Below are 12,092 nucleotides of genomic sequence, written 5' to 3' on the forward strand. Positions count from 1 at the left end.
ATTGATCTTTGCATATGTGTTTTCTTGAAAAACCCGAATGGGTCTTATGGTTAAAAAGAGAATTAAGTGGATTTTTGTGAGATTATATGCTAAGTATCTTAATTACTAGTGAGAACTTGGTTGCATGTCAATGATTGGATGGTGCTTGTGTTCGAATTTTGATAATTGAAAGAAGGTAATGTGATTATGATTCGGTTTTTAAATTTAAAAAAAGGAAGCTTAATTGCGTAAGAGACTCTTGTAATTTGCATGTCACCAAAAGAGGTTTATTTGTGTTTGATTATGTGTGATTGAAATTGAGTACACTTGGTTGTGTTTTGTGTTTATAACCGAAGGGAATATAAGTATAAAGCGATTGATTTGGTTCCATTACCTTGCAAAGTGATTGCATATGAAATTCTAGGAGATATGTGATTTATTTGGTTGTTGTGGTTCGAATTAAGGAATAAAAGAAAAAAGGAATTAAATTGTTTGTTATTAAAGAACTATAAGTGAAAGTTATGGTCGCAAAGATTTAGTTGTGAATAAATCATGTACTCGTATGAGTTATATTAGTGTGATTTGAAGAATAGTTAAGGTTAAGCAAGTATAAGTTGATTATTGAGTATATAAAGATATAATGGCTATGAGAAAGGAATGTGTTATGTGCTATGTGCATATGTGTATGAGCTATACTCGTATATTTGAGTCAAGAGTATAATCGAGCTATCGTATTGAGTGATCGTTCCAGGAACGAGAGTTGAGAAACTGATTAAGGATTTGGTTTTTATTGTAGATTTGGAGCGTGAGGGCATTCAGGCTAGGAAATGGAAGGGTATACTAGGTGGCAGTAGTTCAACCTTCAGGAAAGCGAATTCAGGCAAGTAACTCCCATTACTTGTGTAAATGGTTATATAGAGGATATTGTTCATGCCATGTAGAGTATTGAACCGTTAAAAATAATGAACCCCGATTATTGAATTGAGATACCTTGTCTTTGATCTTGTAAAACTGTTGATAAGCTTATTGATTCAACCCTTTGGTAACCTATCTTCCTGTTCAATTATTTGTTATACCATGAACTGTTATAACCCTAAAGTACCTTTACGAACCCCTTGTAATGATGCCATATTCCCTGATCACCATATTCCCTATTGATCCTTGAAACAGTTTGATTCTTTTAACTTAAGTACCTTGTTATCATTGATTCAAGATCCCTAGAATTGCTCCTTCCTATCCTTGATTCATTTCCTTAACTTTGATTTCTTGAAATTGAATCTAAGAATGAGTTTCGACTTGAAAGAGTCCGAATGATTTCATATTCTTGGTAATGATAAAATAAATTTAGAAAACCTACATTTTCCAACTCAAGGTTTTCCAAACGAATTCCTGATGGATTGGATTGGACGTAAGAGGCTAGTGGGACTAGTCCAGTCATTGTAAGAGGCTAGTGGGGCTAGTCCAGTTTAAGGCTGAAATTATGCCATTTGGTACCTTAAAGACTAGATGGAGGTCGGTACGGGCTGATAACCCGTATATAATGAAATGTAAGTTAAAGTGATCCAATCAAGGGTTCCATAATGATTATCTTAAAAAGGAATTGAAATTTCATACTCATTAATTGATTCTTTGAAAATGGAAATGGTTTATATTACTTTGAAAAGAGTTGATTGTGATATTGTGAAGCTTAAAGCTTGTGAACCCTGATTCTTTTTTTTCTATTCTGTTGATCATATAATTGATTCCTTCTAATGAAAAGGTTGACGCTTTCCTTTTTGAAAGATCTGCTTTGATCATTTAATGATTTGTGATGAATGTTGGCTTTCACCCTGCTCTGATCCTTGTTCCTTGAAAGCCCCAAATTTTTCCTTCATAACCATTTCTTAACCCAAAAGATAGAAATCTGCCACCTAGAACTGATAAAGTAGAATGCCCTGTGTTTGGTAAAGTAGATTGTGGATTATGTATCGTAGAACTTCTTTATAGCTACTTGCGGAGTTTTATACTCATATGTTTTGTTTAAATCTAACCATGGCAGTTAAGCAAGAAGATGGTCAGGCTTAGGCACACTACTCGTAAGAGCGTACCTGGTGGTCCCTATCGTGTTGAGGGCTTCCAGTTGCCAGAGCAAGTAGTGATGTTATTGAGTGAGCAAGCTCTTATCCAGAGAATTGTAAAGATATAATGGGTTATCTGTTGGTTCCAAGCCGAGATCGATTATGTATATTTAATATTATTTTGGGGTTATAAGTTATATTTTATGATTGGTAGTTGTAATCTTATCTCATACTTATTCCTGTTTGATCCTGTTAGTAGCTAATCGGAGTTTATGCTTATTTAATTTATAGATTAAAGGTGTGTGGGTCCTCATTTCCTAACCCCGAGATTGAGGGTGTCACAGTGTGAGTGTGTATGATAAATTTATTATGAAGTACTGTACAAATTCATTGTCACGTAATTGTTAGCATGCCCTATAAATGTCTCCTTGCAATGGAAAACCATAAAATGGATAAGGGTAAAAAAGGGCATCTTCTAGCAAATCTAAGTCCATTTGGCGTCCACTTAGTATCGCGAAATGTATCGATCGCGGAAAGAAAATGAGATAAGGTGAGAGCGCCAGAAAGATGAAGAAGAAGGTGAATCAAAATATTTTGGGTGTGAGAAAAGTTGATAAAGAAAATATTCTAAAGGCTTATAATGATCCGTCCCGCACGGAGGATGAACGCATCCGTCAGATCGATGAAGTGTATAAAATATACGACAAAATGGAAATCAACCTGATTGAAAGAGAAAATAGTGAAATTGCATGGTATGTTGAAGGTCACGAGGCCAGGCGTGAAGTTGGAGAAGATGAGAATGAAAAAAAGGGTGAAGTTGTGGAGAGTGCAGGAAGTGATGAGGATATGTTAGGTAATGAATACAACACAGAGGGGGGTGAATGTGTTTTGACAATTTTAATGGCTTTTAAAACTGTTATGAATGGTAAACAAAGTAATCTATATTGTAGAGATAAAATGTTTTTAACATGTGTGTAACATCATCATCATCACATAATATATCCATTTGATAAAAACCTTCAACTAAGTTGTATTAACCATGGTAAAGATACTTCAAACTCAATTTCAAATTTCATTAATACGAACTAATATTCATTAAATTGTACACAAGACGTTTAAGCTCATCAAAAGTGGTGTCAAATCTAATAAACATCATTTTTTTGGGATCGATAGAATAGTTGATATTAGTACCTTCTCGAATTACTACTCCACCCCAAAAAAATTTGACATTCACGTGCCCTTCCATTTCCCTGATTCACAGAAAATATTAACAATTAAGCAACATAAGTATATATATACACGTAATTATAAGAATGACATGCCTTTTCCTATGTGTTGAACATAAGTATGTGTTGAACAGATTCAGTGCATGAGGACATGTTTAAATATTAGAACGAGTATTATTGTGAATCAGTGATCCTGTCAATAATTTCTACATAGAGAAATCTGATCCTATCCATTTCAGATTTCAGATAAGATTACTTTGTAAGAGAAATCTACTTTTTTGTCAGATTTTTAAGATGGGAAACAAAAGATAAGGTTCTCAAAATTTTCAACACAAAATTCCAACAAAAAGAAACATAAATAAAAATATATTATTTTGCTAATATAATATATTATTATTAAGGAAAATATTTATAAAATTTATGAAACAATATAAATACAAGTTTATGAAATAAATTTATAAACTTAGTAAAAATATTTAAATGAAATTTATAGTTTAAATAATATATTAATAATTAAAAAAATATGAAATATTTTTCTAAGTAAAATATTAGTACAAAGTGATATTATATAAATTTATGAACTTAGTAATAATATAAATACAAAGTAATATTATATTAGTACAAAGTAATATTATATAAATTTATGAACAAAATAATATTAAATAAATTTATGAAATCAGTAATAATATAAATACAAATATATTAGTACAAAGTAATATTATATATTAATAATTAAAAGCAAAATATTAATAATAAGGAGAGAAAGAAAGAAGAAAGAAAAGATGAGAGAGAGAGAGAGCGGAAGAAAAGAGAGAGAATGAAAGAAAAAAGAAGATAGAGGTGGCCGGAGAAACTGGCGTTCTGAGGCGAGGGAGGAAGATTTTTAGCCAAATATTTCCCAGAAGAAGAGGCGTTCCGCGGGTTACTCCTCCAAAAATCGGCGTTCCTGGGTCTTCTCTCTCTCAATTTTGCCGAATACAATTGATTTATTTATTTAAATTTCTTTCGAATACAATTGCCGAAAACAATTGATTTACTTATTCATTAATCATTGTGTATTTGTTTAGATTATCATTGCAATTTAATTTTTTGCTTATATTTAAATGATTGCTTAAACTTAATTAATCATTGTTTATATGTGATTAATTGCTTCAATTTAATTAACTGTATACATTTCCCAATGCCTATTCATTCGTAATTATAAAATTCCCAATGCCTAATTAATTAGTTGTTTATATTTAATTAATTTCCTAATTTCAATTAATTGCTTATATTTAATTAATTACTTATATTTATGCCTAAATTTAATTCGTTACGACTGTGCAGACACATTCGTTACGCGGCATTCGTTATGATATAGATACCATGTCTGAGGATTCCTTCAGGTGGATGCCCTACGATGATTGCGCGGTTGAGGCACGAGACATCCCTGAGCTTGAGCTATCACTTATGAGTGCAACTTGTCCCCTCATTTACTTGACATGGGTGGAGTGGTGCTACACTGATAGGGTCACGAGACAGTTTGGATACTTGCAGCAGGTCCCTACTGAATCCCCGCTTACAGACCATGATTCTTTCCTTAGGGGTCAGAGAGGATGGCATTTTCAGTTCAGTAGGGTGTGTGAGATGTGGGAGTCACGTCACACTGCTGTGCTTGGGCCACCATCTTACAGACGTACTCGCAGACCTATGTGCGTAGTTGAGTATCCTCAGTGGTACGATAGAGTCACTAGGCGTTTTATGATCAACCCCAGGATTTGGAGGGACCAACAAGGATTCCAGGGGTCGTAGGGGCACCTACCCATGGCTGTAAGATTTATCTTCTTAGATTACTACCTCTTCATTTGTCACAATATGAGTTTATGTAAACACATTTACATGTTGTCAATACAAGTTGAGGGCTGCTCCGCTGCTTACCACCAGATTCGGGGTTCCGGCGTGGCTGAGGATGATGATATTGTGGATGAGGCGCTTCAGGGTTTACATGGCACATTAGATGCCATAATTTTCACATATCTTTTACAGAGGCCCCCACATCCACCTCCTGCTACCCCCACGTACTAGCGGTGCTCATGCCCGTAGGCCAGGTACTGCATTTCTTCATGTTGTACCAGCTCCTCGGGATGGCTGTGAGCCTTGGCCTCGTCCATCAGGTGGAGAGGGTTCTTCGTTATACACCTCCTCTGTCTTGGGTTAAGAGCATAGTTCTCAGGAGCATGGACATACTGAGCGTACCTGGGACCACTTCATTCAGGGAGAGGGAGTTTCTCATATGTCTACTTGGGGTCACATTTCACAGGTACATGATGCTGGTGGTTCTTCCTGGGGGCAGAGCTCTCGGAGCCATAATGCTGATACATCTACTTTTGGCCACACTACTCAGGCCAGAGCCCTTATGTCGGTACATCTACTATGGGCCATACTACTCAGGCCCCTTATGTTGTTCCTAATACTTGAGCTACTGGATCCAGTTGGGGTCATTCTACTCAGAGCGATTACGGTCATGTGGTTCAGGCTTTTCCACGGCCTACATAAGGTTTCCCACCCGGGGCATGTGGTTCGGGCTTTTCTTTCTAGACCCCGGTTAGGGGGTTCGACCCTTGGTTAGTACATGATACCTCCTCACATAGATTTGATCAGGGGCGTCAGATGCATGCACCCCCCTGTCATGCAGGAGGCAGATATGGAGGATGACAGTGATGAGCAGGATTATGTCAATGAGAAACCTGATCCTCATGTACAGCTGAGACAACAACCCTGTAGAGCAGTGAAAGGAAAGGGGAGGCTATGCCACACCGGCGGTAGGTTTTGTGGATGATCAGTACTGTTTCTCATGTTTCCCGACATGTTGTTTTTATTATGCCATGTTTTCATTACGTATTCAGTTCAGACTTATTTTTATTAGTTCTGGTCACTTTCAGACTTGTTGTTTTTATTATGTCATGATCTAGTCACTTCCGTTCACGGTATTACTTTTCAAAGTGCTTGGTAAATAATATTCAAAAAACTCAAACTTAAAGAAATTAAAACTTTCACATTCTGCAAAAAAATGTTACATGGCAATTACAAAAAACTAAAATCATACATCAATGAAAACAGAAAAATGAAATGGAAACACAATGACAACATGACCACCATCAACACTACAGCTTTTCATGGGTCCGCAAGGATAACATAATATTCATCATACTCTCCATCTGAAACCTCCTATTCCTCACGTTTCTTGTCCTCGATTTCTCTTAATTCCTGAGCCTCTTCCATATCTGCAACATACTCTGCTATTTCAGCATCTTCTCTTTCAATCATCTCCTCCTGCATTCGATGGTACTTATCATGGATTCCTTCCTTCCCACGAATAAATTCCTCCTTAGTAATGAAATAATCTTTATAAGAATTCTCAAGTTTATCCCATTCTTCTATGAAGGCGTCTATCAATTGAAAGTTCACCAGTCCAAATCCATAGAACTCATCACGATTTGGGACCCGGTCTTTACCCTTTCACTCTTCTCTAGCCTTCATCCTTCGTATCCATCTCATGAAATCCTCTTGCTCGTACGTGGATCGCTTCTTACTCTTTTCTTCTTCAATCAATTTCTTCTTAGAAACTGCATTTTGCTTTTTTGGACGCATACCGGAGAACAATGTTGTAGAGGTTGTAATTCTTTTCCGCTTATCCATTTCTAAGATTTTACCTCAATATGAGAGATTGTTGTGGTTTTGGGTTACATTGAAGGATATATTTATAAGCCAAACATGTGGCTGTAATAGGAGATTCAAGATATTAATGGTATAATTTTACATGTGACTTCTGGCCTAATTTCAGGCTTTCATATGTATAACAAAAAAACACGAAATGACCTGACACTGATACAAGTAAATGCAATGACTTTTTTATTTCATCTGCAAAAAGTGAAAACTTTTATCAAATAGTTATATTTTCCTCTATATGTCATTTATATTAATTTGACTTGTCATTGCTATTTTTCATGTGTCCTTCCACATGGACCTTTTCAGTATTTTATCTCAAAATTATTGAAATTGATTGCATGTGGTTCCTACTATGTACTCACCGGATAAGGGTCTATGAATTATTGTCACATTTCACATGGTTGGAAATAATGACACGTACATTGAAGTGGCATTTATGTCCACTTAGAATGCTCTATAAAGGCTTGAATTGGTATTTTATACTCGGGTTATTTATGGATTTGATATGTTTTGTAGTGTTTTTGCATTTCAGGCAGAAATAAAAGACTCGGGAGATTTAGCATTGTTTTGATACTAAATTGGTGTTAGGATAATGATCAGGAAGATGGCTCGAGGATTGCCAACTCAAACCAGTCAAGAAGACAAGAAAAAGAAGTTTTTCTGAATAGTCAGCGCGCTCGCGCTGTAGGAGCGCGCGCCCGTGCCAGAGAGCAAGAAGACAATGCGCATGTGCTGGTGAAGCGCGCGGCCATGCCGGATCAATTTCCAGGAATCCTGTTTCTACTACAATTTTGATCTGTTGTACTTCTAATCTGCATGGGCTGCTATATAATGTTAATTTATGATCGTTTTTCAAGAATAAAACATTCCAGAGCTTAAGGAGAAGACGGAAGAAGACCTTATAGCACAACTCAACGAAGGCGAAGAAACCCTAGTTTATTCTTGTGATTCTTTGTTTTAAGTTGTAATCTTGGATGCTAGTTTTCTTATTTGTGAACCTATACTCTTGTTACGTACTTGGTTTATTATTTATTCAGTATAAAGACTACGTTTATTATACCATGCTTTCATCGGAACCCATGTTGATGATGAGTCCGATTATGGGCTAATCGTTATCGTGGGGTTCCAACGGATTTACTTATAGATTTCTTTAGTTAATTTATTTGATACCTTAGTGTGTGGTGATTGTATGATAATCTAGCATTGGTTGTGCTTATTCGTATTATGAGCATCGCGAACTTATAAGATAGTGTGTTAATCTCTAATGAAGCGAAAGTGAATTTAGGGGTTTAGAACTTGTCATGCTAATATAGGTTCATGTATTGTTATGCATGATTCATAGGTAATTTTAACCATCTTACTTGCCCTATGTAATCACGATAGATAACTTGCACATTAAACCGTTATGTTGTCAAATTCTATAGACATATAGGATCTCAATATAATTTGTGTCTATTCAGCTTCTATCTCTTTTGTGGATGTCTAGTAGCAGGGTATTTGTGGAACGAAAGTTGGAAGTTACTAGTTTCGTGTTATCTGATTAGTGTCATCACCATTGCATGCTAAGGTTAAGAACAAAAAGGCTATTGAATGAAGTAGTAATGAAGTTAGAATCTCATGTTTGTGTCATATAGTAATCAATCCTTTTTAATCTCTTAGTTAATGTTATTTAGTATAATCTCTTAGTTAATCGTAGTTATAAACAACCTCAATTTGTGATTCGTCTTAGCATTGAATAATAACCATATCATTGTTACATAAGTGCATTGATTAAAATTAACCTAACCAGTCTCTGTGGGAACGAACTAGAAATAATTTTATATTACTTGCGATCGCGTATACTTGCGTGAATATTAGCGCGTGTTTTCGTCCTAACGGTACATCAACAAAATTAACAGCCTGCACATTTTCATTACTTTTCTCATCCACAACTGTTAGGCTTATTAACTTTTCATAATCACCCAACTACTTACACTATATAAATTTTACACCGTCACACATATTCCATCCAAATATTACTACGATGTCATCGTCCACAAATCACAAGTGGTTGCTATGAGAAAGAGATGGCGATTATCATAGTCTTAGGGTAAGCGATCCAATGGAGTACTTTGTTGGTGTACGCCGAGAATGGGCATTTTGACGTGAAGAATCTGAAAGTCTTACACATGATCTGATTGCGATGAGTGTAAGGGTTCCCCTTCGTCGTTCCCTTTCTATATATCCTCGCCCTGAGGAAAATCTTCCTTGGTCTGAATTTAGGCGAAAAGTGGTTAAAGTTGTGACTCGTATTCAGAAGGAAAATAACCGAATGTTGTTGCGTAGGAGTCGTTATTATATGTTTGAACTAGCAAAAGATTCAGTTCGTACTTCTGTTAGAGAGCTTACGGAAGCTGAACAGCACAGACTATTACAAAATGAGGATTACATTTCCGATGATTACACGTCTGATGAACAAACTTGATTTAAATGGTTTCCTTCTTTTTTATGTTGTATTACTACTTTCAACAGTTTCATGAATATTATTCCCATTTTATAGTTTCATTTTAAATTGATGGATGAACTATTTCACACACTTGCAGTTCCATTTTCAGACGGTACAAATTGCTACGTTTTCTATTTTTTTTTGAAATTACTTTTATTTTTAATGCTCACAACACACTAAATGTACGTCTACATCCAACAACGAACATTTTTATAAATTATGTACCACTACACTTCTAAAATTCTTGATTATGAGGCCTCGTCAAGAGAAAATATATTCCCCCATGATACACTTTTCCAAGCAATTAAAACCATACAAAAAAATTAAAATTAAAATAAAAAATATATACTACAAATAGATTTACATCACTAGTCAATAAAAAAAGAATTAACTCAGAATAATTTGTTTGGAATTAAATATGAGCATTGCAAAACATGCCCTCACGTAACAATTGCACACTCGACTCGCATGACACCCTTTTCGAAGCTACAAAAGTCATATATTTACAACTTTTTGATTAAAATAAAAAATATACACTAAAAATAGGTTTACATGACTCACCAACAAAAAAAAATAAAATCAAAATAATTTTTTTACAATTTAATATTACAGCTCAAAACATGACCTCTAGAGGATTTTTTGTACTTGAAAACACAAGTCACAAATTGGGAGGAAAATAAAAAAAAAAGAAAAAAAAATATAAACACCAGAACGCCCTACTTCTGGTCCTCTGGGGTGAACCCCAAAAATAGTGGCGTTTTGTGTCATTTTTGGAAAAATTTTGAGTGGTTCTGCCATAAAAATGAACTAGCATAATAACCCGTGCGAGGCATGGGTCATTTTCTAGAGTTTTTTTATGCATCATGCAATTATAATGTTTGTAGAGTAACTTCAACAATATCCTTATATAGGCTCTTGAGTCAAATTTTGAAGAAATGGAGATAAAATTTCTCTCCAACAAACTCCATGTCACCCTCTATAACATTAGGAGTTTCAAATGCTTCCTTACTTTTAGGAGTGAATATCCCCTCAACTATTATTATATTATATTTTTCTTACATGTTATTTTATATTTAATGAATGAATATAAACAGGGTAGTAAGTGTACGTTTAAAATGAAACGATTAAACTTAATCTGTAGAATGTCGTTAGTATGTTTACAAATAAAAAGTTACAAATTAACATATATGTTGAACACAGAGTTGACCAAAATCTTGAATTTTATTTAAATAAACTATATGTACTACTCTATATTATTACTGAGTTCACTACTAACTTACAATTAACTTACACAATTTAAAAAGATAAAAAATGCATAACTGAAATCATAATGACTTGCAATCATAATATATAATTATGTAAAATTTACATTATTGTTAATATTTAGTTTGTTTTAATGAAAAATATTAGTTTTTGAAATTCAACGTATGTATGTATGGGAAAATGTTAGTTTTTTATTTACACTATTGTTAACAAAGTAAAATTAAGTTATATGTATGTGTGTGTGTTAGCATATAAATTATTGTATGTTACATCTCTTAGTAAATTATGATGGTTTCAATTATTTATATGTTAAATATCTGATTTATGTACATGTATAATCATTATTAACATCTAGTGAGATAATTGATTACCTAAATAACATGCATTTATAATTATTCAAAAATTAAAATTTTGTAATAAATAAATTGCTATAATTTATATATGGTATTCACATTATCACTGACAAACAATCCATATCTATTTTTTACGCAACCGGGTATCAATCATGGTTGTAACATAAAAATGAATTATATATTTTTTAGACTTATTATTGATATTCATGATTTGTTTTTCAAGAATTCGAAAGAAAAATTGTATTTATATCGTTATTTAAACCGTTTTTAAGTTTCTTTCATTATGACTCTAATATTTCTTCATATAATAATTTGATAACATTTTATACTATTCTTCTAATATTAAAAATTCTCAGTTCGATAAAATTTTATAAATATCAGTTGAACTAGTTAATCCTTCAAATTATTGAACAATATATGTTTTTTTCCTTAAATAATATAAATGCATTGAATCAAATGCTACAATATAGTATAGATATAACTTTTATTTGAATAATTTAAAATATTAAAATAATTCAAAATATTTGTACAATATTATCTTAATCAATGAATATTGTTGATCTAAAAGAATTCTTTTTAAAAAGTTAGTTTTTTTTAAAAGTGAAAAATGAAAAATAAATCGATTTAATATATAATCGTAGTTTTAACAAATCTAGTGAGATTTCATTTCAAATTTCAAATATTCTTAAAATTAGGACAAATCCCAAAAATAATAATGCGTTACCAGCGAAGTTTGTAATTTTAATATAAATAATCAATTGACTTAATTTTATAAAAACCTCAAACACATTAATTTATATTAACATAGGATATTAAAAAAAATCACATTATGGGTAAACTATTCTCGCCGAGCTTGTAATTTAAATTTACTAAACGTAGAATGTGACGATGTTTTTCGGCCGGGTCATGTAATCAAATTTCGAGTATTTTTTGAACAATGGGTCAAGTTCTAAAATGCATTGACTCATTATAATTCGAACTTATCTAAATATGTAATACCAATATAGATTATTTATATATA

The sequence above is a fragment of the Apium graveolens genome, chromosome 9 (assembly GCF_009905375.1).
Source record: "Apium graveolens cultivar Ventura chromosome 9, ASM990537v1, whole genome shotgun sequence".
Lineage (NCBI taxonomy): Eukaryota > Viridiplantae > Streptophyta > Magnoliopsida > Apiales > Apiaceae > Apium > Apium graveolens.